The following is a 14,233-nucleotide window of genomic DNA, read 5'->3' on the forward strand; positions in this document are numbered from 1 at the left end:
GCCCTTGTGGGGTTTGTGTTCAGTGTAGTGTGGACAGGCCATCAACAAATCAATGTCTACTATCCTTAGTGATAAATGTGCTATGGAGGAAAATAAAGCAGAGTGAGTAGCATAGAATTCTGGGAGGTGGCTATTTTATACACGCAGCACAAGAGAGGCCTCTCTGTTGTGGTATCATTTGAAGAAGCCTCAAGAAAATGAGCGAGCAAGCCATGTGGAGATCTCGGGGGGAGAGAGAAGAAGATCAGAAGCCCCTGAGCAAAAACCCTAAGTCCCAAGAGCAAAAGCCCTAAGTCTCTGTGGTGGAGTGTGCTTGGCATATGTGAGACCAGCCAAGAGACCAGCCTGGAGGAGAATAGTTAGCAATGGGGATGGGGGTTGGGGGGGGGGGCAGAAATCAGGATAGGCAGAAATCAATCTAACAGGTACCAGGAAACATAGAGCCTGATTGGCCATAGGGCTGGAATTTAACTCTGATTGAGATGAGGAGCCCCTACATGGCTTTACCCAGCTGATTACTTGATCTGACTTAGGCTGCAGAGTCACTCTGGCTGCAGGGTGGAAAAGTGGCGCTGATGGGCCTGGAAACGGTGGGCCAATTACATTAGGTGAATGACTAACATGACTGGGCCAGGGTGGTAGCGGTAAATTATATTTTAGATGTAATTTTAAAGTCAAGCTCATAGAATTTGCTATAGGACTGGATGCAGGGAATGAGAGGAAGAGAGGAGTCAAGGATGACTTCAATATTGTTATCCAAGCAAGTAGAGGACATAAGTTGCCATTTATTGAGATATAAAGAAAGATATAAAGAAACCACAAAAAGAACCAGTTTAGGATGAGGTAGGGGTAGAAAATAGGAGTTTGGTTTAAGACATTGTTTGCAGAGCTTATTAGACATCCAAGGAGTGCTGTAAGGTAGGCAGCAGGATGGGTGAGGAGCTGCATGTAAAAGCTGTTTATTATAGAAGCCAGCTATTCGACGAGGTGACGTAACTACAGAAGTGAAGGCAAGAAGATAAGAAAAGTTCGAGGACTGGTTCGTGGAGGTCAGAAGGTGAGGAGGAACGAGGAAGAGAAACTGAGAAGGCTCTGACAGAGAAGACCTAAGAAAGAAAATGCTTCATAAGGATGGTGTCAAGGGCTGCTGCTGCTGCTGAGAGGTGATCAATGGATCTGGTCCTGTGGAGGTGGATTGTCATTGACCTTGAGGAGAGTAGTTTGGATAGAGGGATGGAAACAAAGGCCTGGCTGGAGAGGGTTCAGGAGAGTACGAAGAGGCGAATAATTGTATCCTCGAATGTTGAGAGAAGTACCTTCAGTTTCACAAAGTAATTCTAAAATACACTTAAACTGTGTTTAAAAGTAATAGGAATGCACAATCCAAGAATTGCACGATTGGGTATTTACACTAAAAATACAACAATAGGGATTCCTGGGTGGCTCAGCCGTTTAGCACCTGCCTTTGGCCCAGGGTGTGATCCTGGAGTCTCAGGATCGAGTCCCACATCAGGCTCCCTGCATGGAGCCTGCTTCTCCCTCTGTCTGTGTCTCTGCTTCTCTTTCTTTCTTTCTTTCTCTCTCTCTCTCTCTGTGTGTGTGTCTCATGAATAAATAAATAAAATCTTTAAAAAAATTAAAAAATTAAAAAATTAAAAATACAAAATACAACAATACTAGTTTAAAGGGATACATGCACCCAAAGTTTAATGCAGCATTATCTACAATAGCCAAACTATGGAAGCAGCCCAAGTGGGATGGATGGATCCATCTTTATGGATGGATAAAGAAGATGTGATACACACACACACACACACACACATACACATATATGAGAGAAAAAGGCAAAACAAAAACCAGACTCTTAACTATAGATAACAAAATGATGGTCACCAGAGGGAGGTGGGTACAGGGATGGGTAAAATAGGTGATGGGATTAAGGAGGGAACTTCTCAGTGATGAGCACCGGGTGATGTATGGAAGTATTGAATCACTACTGTGTGTTAACTATACTGGAATTAAAATACAAAACTTAAAAAAAAACCAGTAACAGGAATGCATTTTGTAACCAAAGCTGAAAATAACAACAACCTTGCCAGTCACCACACAGAGGAATACATTGGGATGTCAACACTGGCACATTTGCAAATTTGGATAAATCTCTAAGCGTAGGTCACATGACTTTCAAAGCTGGAAAAAACTACGTGGTTGTCATGCACTGTGAAGGAGTATTGCTTAGTCAAAAGATAGATGATAGAAAACTCTGAGTTTAATAAGAAATCCTGTATTCTTTATTCTGCTCTAAATTACACTGTCAATCCTAAAGGTGTGAAAGAAGTCCCAGGTGGGTTATAGAGCATGTACATGCATAGTGGAAGAGAAGACTCTTCAGACTCTGAACATGAAGGCTGGAGTTCAAACTTGCATTGCTAGCCTGAACTATGAAGAAGTTATGTTACGAATAAACACATTCTATATTCCACTCATAGAGACGCAACACAACAAGACATCAGGGTGTAAGTGTAATGTATGGTTTCTTTGAGAAGCTATTATTATATTGATGGCCTCTTAGACTCAAGAAAACACAGTTATGTCTACCTCATAAGATTGTGAAGAGACCTTTATGAGACACCAAAATAAGCTAACAGTTCTGGTACGTTTACTGAAGGCCGAGTACCTAGTTGACACCCCATAATTGCCAAGTATTTTCCTGGGTATCCATCATTGTTCTTCTGTAGCATTCATCATCCCTATGCTATCTTCAATGCCTCACCTCATTTTCCAGAACTACTGCTCTCCATTCCATTGGCATGCAACTTTCCTGCATCCCAATCCCCAACGAAGTTACTTAGAAGTACAGAGTTCTGTTAATTTACCCAGTTGATGATGACAAAGATGTATTTTTCACTCCCTCCCCACATTATCCATTTCTTGCTTAGCTGGGCCTTCAGATCCTAAGAAGCAAAAATCCTACTGTTCTCCATATGTAGGGAAGTTATTTTTGGCCAGAAGCCTCTTCCTGCACTCTGCACATTGCACCACTTGGGCAACGGGTGACTTACTTTTTGCCTATCCGCTACACATTTATGAACATTTATATATACAATGATGTAGAGGTAAGACAGTTGGCTCTGGCATCAGACAGATATTTCAGAATTAACCTGACTGATGTTCCTTTGCTTATGAAATGGAAATAATAGCTATTTCACAGGACCAATATGAGTATGAAGCAAACTAACAAGTCAAGGGCTGTGCTGGGCACATGGTTAAGTGTTCTACAGATGTGTGTGTGTGTGTGTGTGTGTGTGTGTGTGTGTGATCAACAGAAGGCCAAGATGGGGGTATTGCCCTCAAGAAGCACATCATATAATTGGAGTATAACTGTAGTACCTGGCAGACAGGCTACATGAGTCCGTTCATGGCTCTCCAGTTCCAGTACCATCTCTCCTCACGTGGTCCCTGAGACCACCTCCAAATATGTCTTTCCCCAGTCTGTTCTTCCTAAGCACCTAAAGTGTCAGTGTCATTTCAGGCACTCCTTCAAAGCTTCTGTTCTAGAATAAGACCCTGGACAGGCCTTGGTTTCTGCCTACCGCTCCAATCTTATCTCACCCCATTCTTTCCTTGCTCACATACTCAAGGAGTATAGCCAGACTCCTCTCTCCTTTGTTGGTGAATACACCAAGGTTTTACCCACTGAGGAGCTTTCATACCTGCTGCTGCCTCTGCTGACAATTGTCTTTCCTCAGTTCTTCACCTGTCTTTCTCATCCTTTAGTTCTCGACTCAAATATTACCTCTGCAAAATGACTTTCTAGGGTTACTCTTGAAAAAAATCCATGTCTCCCATTACCCTCTATTATACCAACCTATTTCCTTTATAACAATTTCTTAACCTGAAACAATCTTATTTTTTAATTTGTTTATTGTGTGCATCTCTACCAGAATATAAGTTCTATGAAAGCAAAGGCTTCAAATCTATAGCTCCTAGAACAAAAATGAAGAAGTAAGGCATGAGGTTACATGACGTGGTCTCTGTCATTTAACTGGCCAGTGGCTAAGCTGGGACTTGAACTTAGAACCAAATTCTAGGACCTCCATGCTATAGCACAAGGCTGGGGACTACAGGTAAGGCTCAGAGCCTTAACAAGGCTCATGTCCTGAATAGCCAAGTTATGTTTCCAGGGATGGGGAAGAGAAACCCTGGAGGAAAAGTAGGGTCCATGGCCTCAAGCCATAGCTTCATTTCCCTTTTGGGCAGATGACAGGGTTTTAGGGACTGGTAAGTTTCTTGGTTCACCTGAGCAGCAGCCTGGATGACCTGTGACACATGAACACTGTGTTAGGCTCTAGAGGATTGAGAGGAGGAAGACAAATGATGCCAGGGAGCACAGGAGAGGAGTGGGTGCAGGATAGGGCCTCTGGGCCTCTGAGTGTATTCCTGTCCTATAGCCCCAGATCCTCTGTTCTCTGCTTCCTAGATCCTGACACACAGAGGAGCTTTGAAGTTTGAGATTATCCCCAGATCCACTTGAAGCTGAATTAATTACCTTTAAGTGTCTAGACTTGTTCTGCTTTCAACTTGGAGAGAGGATCACAGAAAATGTGGCTATGATCCCACTGAGTTCCCAAACCCTAGGTCTTCCCATCCACCCACCCCTGCCAGGCTTGCTATCTATACACTCAGGAAGGACAAAGTAAAGGGGCACATTTATATTCCTGGGAACAAATCCCTACTGGCCCAGAGTATTATACATACTTGGGGTGAAAATAAGTAATCACACAGATCCTGGAGATTCAAGAAGGGAAAAAAAAAGAGAGAAGAGGACAAGAGAGGAAAAATGAAAGAGCCACAGAACCTCTCACTGTGTCATAATGACCTTCTCCTGCATGTTCTCCTACTGACTTTCCAGAAAGAGTCAAGAGAGAATTAGACTCCAGGCTTAAGAGAAGGGAAGAAAAGAAAAGAATAACCAAAAACATCTGGTAGAAAAGGACACCCTAGCCTATACGTCTCAAAATTTGGCCCTAGAGAATTCAGGAGACTCCCCCCCAGTACCAGACCAGATCTCTCCATCCTCTGCTTGACCCCACCCCCTGCCTGCCCTCAATCTAGCTGCTATGTACAACAGGACCAGAAAGACCTTAGAATCCTGGGAAGCTCTCCCTTTTGAGCTACTTCTACTCCCCAAACAGTTGCTCCTCCCTCACTCCATTTTGCACTCTCCTTCCCAAAGGAAACCAGGGCTCATGCCAGAGTGACAAATCTCTCCGATCCCCTTTATGGAATATGGAGGTCGAGACATGGAGTTGTAAAGCGGTCTCTCGGGTGACAAGGAACACTACTCACCCTCCTATCCCAAACCCTGAGGAAAAACATCTCTGGCGTTGCCTACACAAATCCAGACTTCTGGCCTGGGAAGAGAGAGGATCTACACCCTCCTTCCCCTCTCCCCTCACCCTGTCTGGAGAAGTCACTCACAAGATCAGTGTACTCAGCCTCCAGAAGGGTTATTTTGCCTCCTTCTCCCACCTTCTCTCCCTCCTTCACCCCTGCCTGTCTCTCCTCCCCTCCCAGTCACTGTCCAGGGAGTGGTCCTGCAGGAAGGCCCAGCAGGGACCCACTGCCCTGCTCTGGGGCATCTCTGCCCTGCTCTGGGCATCTCCGCATGCTGCATGGCACCCCCTGCTGAGATGCCAAAGCCCAGAGCTCACTGAAGACTCTGGGAAGGAACAAATAGTTTGGTCTTAAATTCCTGACTTAACTAATGACTCCTTGCTTCCCGTTAGGGTCTGGGGAGATGGGAGCAAGGAAAGGAAGTGAAACTATAGAAATTCTGTTATATCACCTCAGTGTACCCACCCTTCTCCACCTACCCTCCCATGCTCAGACTCCAGGGTCCTGCAACCCTGTTTCCTAAAACTTGAACAGTTCCTTCTGTGGAATTGCTTCAAAGAAGGTCATAAGGTGAAGGGCAGCAGACACTGGAGAGGGCAGCCACCTGGATTGTGATGAACAAGGTTCCCCCCAGGCAAGGTTTCTCACCAGTGCTTGCTTGGGGACCTGACATGCCGCTCTTAGAGTCTTCTTCACCTATCTAACTTTAATTTCAATCCGTTTGTAAAATACTGAAATACTATAAAAATAATCTAAGTAACGTGTTCAGAACTGACAATTGTTAAAATGCTACTTGCTTTAATAAAACATTTCAGAGTTAAAATCCCCATTACCTCTTCCTTTCTCCTCTCTCTCTCCTCTCTCTCTCCCCAGGGGGATTCCCTAGCATGGATTTCATGTGTACATTTTTTAATCATTAAACATTCTTAACATATAATAATACTATATATGTACTGCTTTGCTTTTTCACTTTATATAAATGGCATCCTGCTGTATGTATCATTCTGCGAGCTTGATTATTTTATTTAACATGTTATATTTGGGACCAGTTCATGTTCCTTCTTTTACCTGCTGTGCGGTAGACTCTCACTGTATTTCATTCATTGCTCCCTACTCAGATGTTCCCATTTTGTTGATAACTCCTCTTGTATAGAACTACTTCTCCACATGGGTGGGAATTTTTCTAGGATTTCTTTTCTCTTAGATGTCTTGTTTTTAGGAGAGCTGACATCTGAGACACTTATTGGCCAATACATCACAAGAGGGTAGTAAGCGAGACACAGAGACCCTAAATCACACCTCACCATATTACCCTTGGGTGGGGGTGCATTGCTGTTACTATTTTTTTAAGATTTTATTTATTCGTTTGTGAGAGAGAGTGTGGGCACACTCGTGCATGAGTGGGGGTGGGGCAGAGGGCAGAGGGAGAGGGAGAAGCAGGCTCCCCATTGAGCAGGGAGCCCCATGCAGGGCCCAATCCCAGGACCCTGGGATCATGACCTGCGCTGAAGGCAGATGCTTATTACTGACTGAGCCACCCAGGTGCCCCACGTACTGCTGTTATTAATAAGAGGGTGCCACTGGCAGAGCAGAGGTGAGAGGTAGCAACCCTGTGGCAGGGTGGGGTAAAGGAGTTTTGACCAAACAGAGAGATGATCCTGCTGCAGGTGATGAAGGGCCTCCCTGCTCTGAGGCAGTCTGATCAATGAGGGCAGCATCTTCCTTGGTCAAAATTCCATAATGCTGGAGATAGCAGGACCTCAGAGATCCTCTACCCTAACTCCTTTACTACATAGAGGCTACCCAGAAGCCCAGAGCAGGAAAGGGACTTGCCTAGGTCACATCACGAGTCCTGGACTCAGAACTAGTATCCTTTCCATTTTACGAATTGAATAGGGCCAACTGGGTTCCATTTTCCAGATTGGGGATGGGGCTCTATTGGGGCCACATGTGTAAAGAGGGGCTGTGGGGAGTGTATGTGTGTGTGTGCAAGGCTGCCTGAATCAAATGGGATTCCCACAGGACGGAATTCCACAGGTTGGCAGTGGTGCACCATTCAAAGATGATCATTCAGTGGGTACAGTGACTGAGAAGGCAGAGGAAACCACTCTAGGCTCCACCTGGGCCCCAGCCACACATGAGAGCGCTGACCAACCTCCAGGAATGGCTGCTGGCTGATGATCTGGGGCCTGAGCTCTGCTTGTACCTGCTTCCTTCCTTTTGGTGGGGTGTCACCAGTCTAGAATAAGTTTGAACCATGGTCTGCATCCTCATGTTCAGTTCCATCTGTGGAAGTTGCAGAACTTCACACTACTACATTGTCCCTCAAGGTGGACCACATGCCAAGCATCGTGTTGGGTGCTGAGAAGAGGAGAGACAAGGCCTCTCACAAGGAAACTGACCTGGTAGTCACACCACAGCTTCCTTTCAAAGGAACACGATGGCCCTCTTTCAGGCCTGACTGGTATGGCCCCACAGGAAGACCTACAGACCACAAGCAGCCTCTCTACTGAGCCCACGGTTGCTACTCAGTGCTTAGCTCACTAGGCGCTTGGCCTTCAAGGGCCAGTGATGGCTCCTGCATTATTTGATCTTTCAGGGATGAACAGTTATCTTTAGACTTCCTTGAAGGCAGGAAGGACTGAAGCTTCTTTGTATCCCACACGGTATTGAGAAGAGTGCTAAGAATACAGTAGGTGCTCAATACATGTTCTTAATTAAAATCAGCTCACAGGGAATACAAGGATTTGCTGAGCGAGCTTGTGGAGGGGAAGGTGAAGCACGGGGAAGGTATGTGACTTAATCTGAGGTCCCACAACAGGTAGTAGGAAGCCAAGTCTATAAAAACAGAATCCAAATCTGGTTTCAATCCAAATTTCCACCTCTTAGACTTTAAGTCGACCAGTCACTTGGGGCAAAGCAAATTTACCCTATCCTTCACGTTCCCGTCCTGTTCAAAGTTTCTGGCCAAGACAAAGAACTATAAGGCAGTGCCTGTTTTTATGGATCCGGTTGAGAGACAAGACAGGTACACCTAAATAAAAAGAATATAAAAAGCAGCACCGGTTTAACTGAAAACACAGGAGGGACTGGCAGGAGTTTGCCGAATTGGAACCAGCTCTCTCTACCCCTAGCACATGAGTGCTTTTTCTTTTTTTCGTTTTTCTGTTGTATAGAAGTGAGGTAAAGGTTCTCAACTCTATCGTCTGCCTGTTACAGACTGAAGCTTTGTGTCCCCCATAAAAATCATGTTGAAGCCCTAACCCCCGATGTGACTGATGGTATTAGGAGGTAATTAGGTTTTGATGAGCATGAGGATAGGACCCGTATGATGGGATTGGTGCCCTCACAAGAAAAGACCAGAGAGCTTGCTCTGTGCATTTGTTCTCATTCTCTCTCTCTCCCCCTGCCAAGTGAGGATACAACAAGAAGGCAGCCATCTGCGAGCCAGAAAGAGAGCTCTCACCAGAGACCTAATCTGCCAGCACCTTGATCCTGGACTTCCCAGTCTCCAGAACTGTGGGAAATAAACATCTGTTGTTAGCCCCCCAGTGTGTGGTATTTCGTTATAGCAGTCTGAGCTAAGACACCCCCTCTACACACGCACACGCCAGACACCTTGGCCGAAGATGCTGACTGGGCTGTCAGGTTACCCTGTTACTGGCATTGTCTGCATAGTCTTCCCTCCTGCTTCTCTGTCTGCATGGTGTTGACAGTCCCAAAGTGTACAGAACTGCTGTTCTCGGGGAGAGTCCTATAATGGAAAGATGCTTGGTGGGAAGCCAGGAAAGCTTTCTACTTCTAGTTCTCCCTCACCCCAGCTCTGAGATACACAAACAGTTCACTTTCTGGACTTACCTGCTAGGACTTCTTTGCTCCTTTAAGCAAAGTCCTCAAAGACAGGACCTGTGCCTTCAGTCATGGGTTCACAGGAGAAACCATCAGATAGCACTCATTAGGCCCCCTACATGGTGTATGTTCTACTGGCATTATTGCATTAGGCCCTCAACAAAGGATCACAGATCAATGGGTCTGTTCCATCATCCAGCGGGAGACTTAACCTTTTGGCATCTCTATTTCCTTAGGTGTCAGATGAGCACAGTTGATACCTAACTCACAGAGCAGGTATTCACAGGATAAATGAAATTACATATTTGATAATGCTTGGCCCCAGTAAGAAAAATGGTATATATGGGATGGATTTTTAAAGCAAGTGCTTGTGAAATTATAAGTCAGTATAGAAAGATGCTAGAACTAGAGCTCACATGTCTTGAAGCTAAAAGAGCAAGTCTTAAAAAAAAAAAAAGAACAAGTCTTTACCTATAAATACAGAGAACAAACTAAGGGTTGCCAGAGGGGAGAGGGGGATGGGCAAAATGGGCGAAGACACGGGCTTCCAGTTATGGAATGAATTAAGTCATGGGAATAAAAGGCACATCAGAAGGAATATAGTCAATGATATTATAATCGCAGTGTTTGGTGACAGATGGTAGCTATACTTGTGGTGAGTATAGATAAACTTGTCAAGTCGCTATATTGCACACCTGAAACTAATGTAACATTGTGTGTGAGCTACATTCAAATAAAAAAAAAATTAAAAAGCAGGTCTTTAGGGAAAGATTACCACCCCCCACTCCCACCCGCATCACCCTGTGGCAGGCACGGCTGGCTTCAGAGGGACTTGCAGCAGCCAGACCTGCCTCCTGCCTCCAGGAAGGCAGCTGGGCCTTGCAGAGATGTGAGAGCAGCCTTGTGGCATCTGCCAGCTGGGGCTGGAGGGGGCGGAGGGGGGCGGGGGCTCCACCGGGCTGGTGGGTGGGCCCCTAGCCAGCATCCAGGCAGAGGTCTCTCTGGGGCTAAATGGGCCACGTGCCCAGAGTTAATTGACTCCCCTTTCAAGATGACTCTCCCCCTGACCCTCTGTTCCTCCCCCTAGTACACTGCCTGATTCAGCCTTTCTTATCTAGAATTCCAGTGTTTGTATTCCTGTCCTTGACCTCTCCTCCCATTTGCTGCTCCAGGTGAGGGGCAGGGGCAGGGGCTGGGGCTGGGGCCGGTGCTGGGGCAGGTTAATCAGCTCAGCTCAGCCTGCAACCCCCCCCCCCCCCAAGTTTGGTTGGCTGATGCCTGGAGGGCTCCATGTGCAAAGCTCAGTGCATATTTTCTGAGTGAAGGGGTGAATGAAAAGGAGGCGAGAATGGAGGAGGAAGAGGGGTGGGGGAGTGTGGGCAGTGAGGAGTGGCTGAGGTCTGAGGGGGAGCATGTGGCCTCGAGGGTTGGGAGCAGAAGCCCACGCAGCTCTCAATTAAGTGCACTTGGGTCTGTGAAAAGGCAGAAAGTGAAAGGGAAATCACTGGCGGGCTGAGTCATTCCACCGGGGTGAACAATCGGAAGCAATTCTGCTTCCCACTGCTCTGGAGGAATCAAAAGCCATTCTCCCTGGCAGCCTTTTGTGTGCAGGTCGTCAGCTTTCAGCTGTGGCGGAGCCATCCTCCATCCCGGTGGGCAGCTTGTGTCTTAGCGCTGATGATTGACATTTCTCCTCAGGAACACGATTACCCACGGATCCCAACCTGCCCTTCTCTCTTCCAAAAATAAAGCCACAGTTACATGCAAAGCTCATGCAAATGTAACCCCACTGCTTTCAGTGCAGCAGCTGCTCCTCCGTGAGAAAGCAGAAGGCAGGCCTCATCCACATTCATGACTCAGGTGCCACCAGGCCCAAGGGCTTTTGTGAACTGGGCAGCACCCAGGGAAGAGAGCCACTTCTCCTCCTGGTGAAGGGGGCAGCATCCAAAGGACAGTGACTCAGATCTTAAAGGAGAGAGTGGGTGGGATATCCAGAGGAGGTCTGGGAGACTTCCTAGGCTCTTTCCCAACTCACCTGGTCAGACAGAAGGAACCCAGGACCATTAGGACTTTGGAGACTAGAAAGCAGGAGTCAGGCAGCACCCCTTCCTGCCAAACCCTTACCACTAGAATGTACACTTGAGCTGGGCACCTCCCAGAAAGGTGGATTTGAAGATAGGTCTGGGGCAGCCCTGGTGGGTCCACGGGTTAGCCCTGCCTTCGGCCCAGGGCGTGATCCTGGAGACCCGGGATCGAGGCCCACATCGGGCTCCCTGCATGGAGCCTGCCTCTCTCTCTGCCTGTGTCTCTGCCTCTCTCTGTCTCTCATAAATAAATAAAATGCTTAAAAAAAAATAAAGCGCTGAGAAAAAGAAATGAAGATAGGTCTGCATCTAAGGGACTGATGGGCAGAACCAATAGGGCCTTGGACAGGGATTTAAACAGGTTTTGCCTATTTGTCACCTTTATGGTTGTCTAAAGGTCAAGTTCAGGTTCAATAGGGAAGAATCTGTAATAAATTAGCAATGCGGGCCATGGTTTAAGAAAGGGGGTGTGTGGCAACACTGCTAGCTACATGACTTCCCTGGTCCAGGTACCAAAGTTGGCACCTGGTTAGCCTTTCGCAAATCAGACAATCTTGCATCTTGAATTGAATAGGAGAGGTTTCAAGTTCCCTCAGGATTTTGACGCTGTGGAATGCCTTTGTGGCTCCACCTCACCAAATATCTGACTCTTCCTATCCTCAGCTCCTTACTGTGGTGCTCTTCATTCTCCAGATCAAGTTCCTTGGTCAGAGGAAAATAAGACAAGGCGAGCTACCTCTATTTCATCCCAGGAGCCAGGGGGAGGGAAAGGGCCACCTGAACAATGAGAGGGCTTTAAGGGTCACAGAGACAAGGTTCTAATTACTCTACCTATTCATGAAACCCATCCTAAGGGGGCAGGAGTTCCAGGGCAATCAGGATGAGAAATAAGTTGGTATCAGATCATAGGTGGAAGAGCAGAAGGGAAAAAAATGTTAAAGCCCTGGGGTGCTGCATCATTGTTCCACAGTAAGAGGCTACGGATGCCCAAAGAGGTTGGGTTATTTGTTCAAAGCCACACAGTAAGGCTGGGGCTAGACACTTGGCTTCCTGGCTCCCTAGCTGGTATTTTTCCCACTTAAATCTTTGTTAAACAGGAGAAAAGAAAGGGTCGGAGTGGAATTATTCTATGGTGAGAGAATCTCCTTCAAAATGCTCAGATCAAAAGAGTCAGACCAAAGATGAAATCAAATCCTCCACTCCATATACCAGCAACCTGTGACTTCATGTAGCATCACCAGCCATAAACAGGAACTGAGGTCAGGTGATAAGCAGTATCTTTCCACAGAAAATCAGTGGAAAATTGGACTTCCTGAGTTTGGTTGGTGTGGGGGTGTGACAAGAAACAGTGGGTAGCAAGACAGAGTAGAAAGAAGCAGTAAGTAGGAAGCCTGTTTCATATACAAGACCCCTGGGAGAGAGCACCATTTGGGGAATAGAACAGGAAGATTTTATAACAGAAGGCAATGACTCTTCCAGAAGGTAGGGAAGTATGAGAGAAGGATAGAGGGTGGATAAGGTGGGGGGAGCACGTGGTGAGTGCTTGTCCTAAAGAAGCTCCTTCCCCCCTCCCCTTTCCCCTCATCCCCACCACAGACTGCCTTTTATACCCAATGAGTATATCATATATGTATATATGAGCGTGTACTAGGGGGCAGGGAAGATACCTGGAAGGTTTTGGTACTCAGAAAGGGATTGGAATTGGGGAAGCCCTGGCAGAGGGTCAAGCTCAGATTCCTGACTCTGGATGCTAGAAATGACCTTGAGTGGTTTGATGAGTTCAACCTGGTCCTTTAACAACTGTGGCTTTGGGGATCTGGAGTTGCCCATGTGCACTTGAATGTGTTTGTATGTGCTCAACTGTCTGCCTGTTAGGATCTGTGTGCACAACATGGGAATCCTGTAACCATTCCCAAGTTAATGTTCTCCCAGTACCATCGGATGTGTCTGGCTGGGGAATTTTGACTTCTGTGTCACCTCTGCCCTGACTTCGCACCCTCCCCACTTCCTGTTCCAGGGTGTGTTCCTGTCAGTGAACTTGAAGCCTCACATCTTGCAAAGGCGGCTCTGGTGAGCATCAGGCAATCTCTCTGCCCTCTTGGCGCCTGCTGTCCCCTCGGATCCTGAAAGTAAGATAATTAACCTCTGTCCAAAGCCTAGGGATTCTATAGGGTTGGCCCATGGCTGCCCCTAAGTCCCTCATTACTGTACTGATCTACTATCTCTGAGGATTAAGAGAAAAATGCAAGTAGAGCACTTAGACTCAGCAGCCAGCTTATCATAAGCACTCAATAACTGTCAGCTATCATCATTTAATGTCTTAAACCCTATTTATCTTTCAAGGCCCACCTCAAAATGCCTCCTCTATAGAGCTTCCCACATAAATTGGAGGTATGCAAATCTCTAGATCTTCTTTGGCAATGGTTCTCAAAGTGTGGCCCCCATATCACTAGCAACAGCTTTATCAGGAACCTTGTTAGAAATGCACATTCTCGGGATCCCTGGGTGGCGCAGCGGTTTGGCGCCTGCCTTTGGCCCAGGGCGCGATCCTGGAGACCCGGGATCGAATCCCACGTCGGGCTCCCGGTGCATGGAGCCTGCTTCTCCCTCTGCCTGTGTCTCTGCGTCTCTCTCTCTCTGTGACTATCATAAATAAATAAATAAATAAATAAATAATTAAAAAAAAAAAGAAATGCACATTCTCAGGCCATTGCAATCTTGATGTCTGGGGACCAAAGATCTGTGTTTTAATGGCCTTCCAGAGGAAACTGAAGTTTGAGAACTGCTGTTGTGGTATTTTCTTTGTATTCTATCATTGTATTAATCATAGCCTGACTTCAATTATCACTGTAAGCTCCTTGAGGGTAGGAACCTTGTTTTATATTCTGAAATGCTGGATAAGT

At 46.5% G+C, this 14,233-nt stretch overlaps 1 protein-coding gene across 1 annotated transcript in view; it reads right to left on the reverse strand.

Moving 5' to 3' along the window:
• LZTS1 (leucine zipper tumor suppressor 1) overlaps nucleotides 1-14,233 on the reverse strand; it is a 51,488-nt gene that overhangs the window by 9,714 nt on the left and 27,541 nt on the right. The window lies entirely within an intron of this gene.

The sequence above is a fragment of the Nyctereutes procyonoides genome, unplaced genomic scaffold (genome assembly GCF_905146905.1).
Source record: "Nyctereutes procyonoides isolate TBG_1078 unplaced genomic scaffold, NYPRO_anot_genome, whole genome shotgun sequence".
Taxonomy (NCBI): domain Eukaryota; kingdom Metazoa; phylum Chordata; class Mammalia; order Carnivora; family Canidae; genus Nyctereutes; species Nyctereutes procyonoides.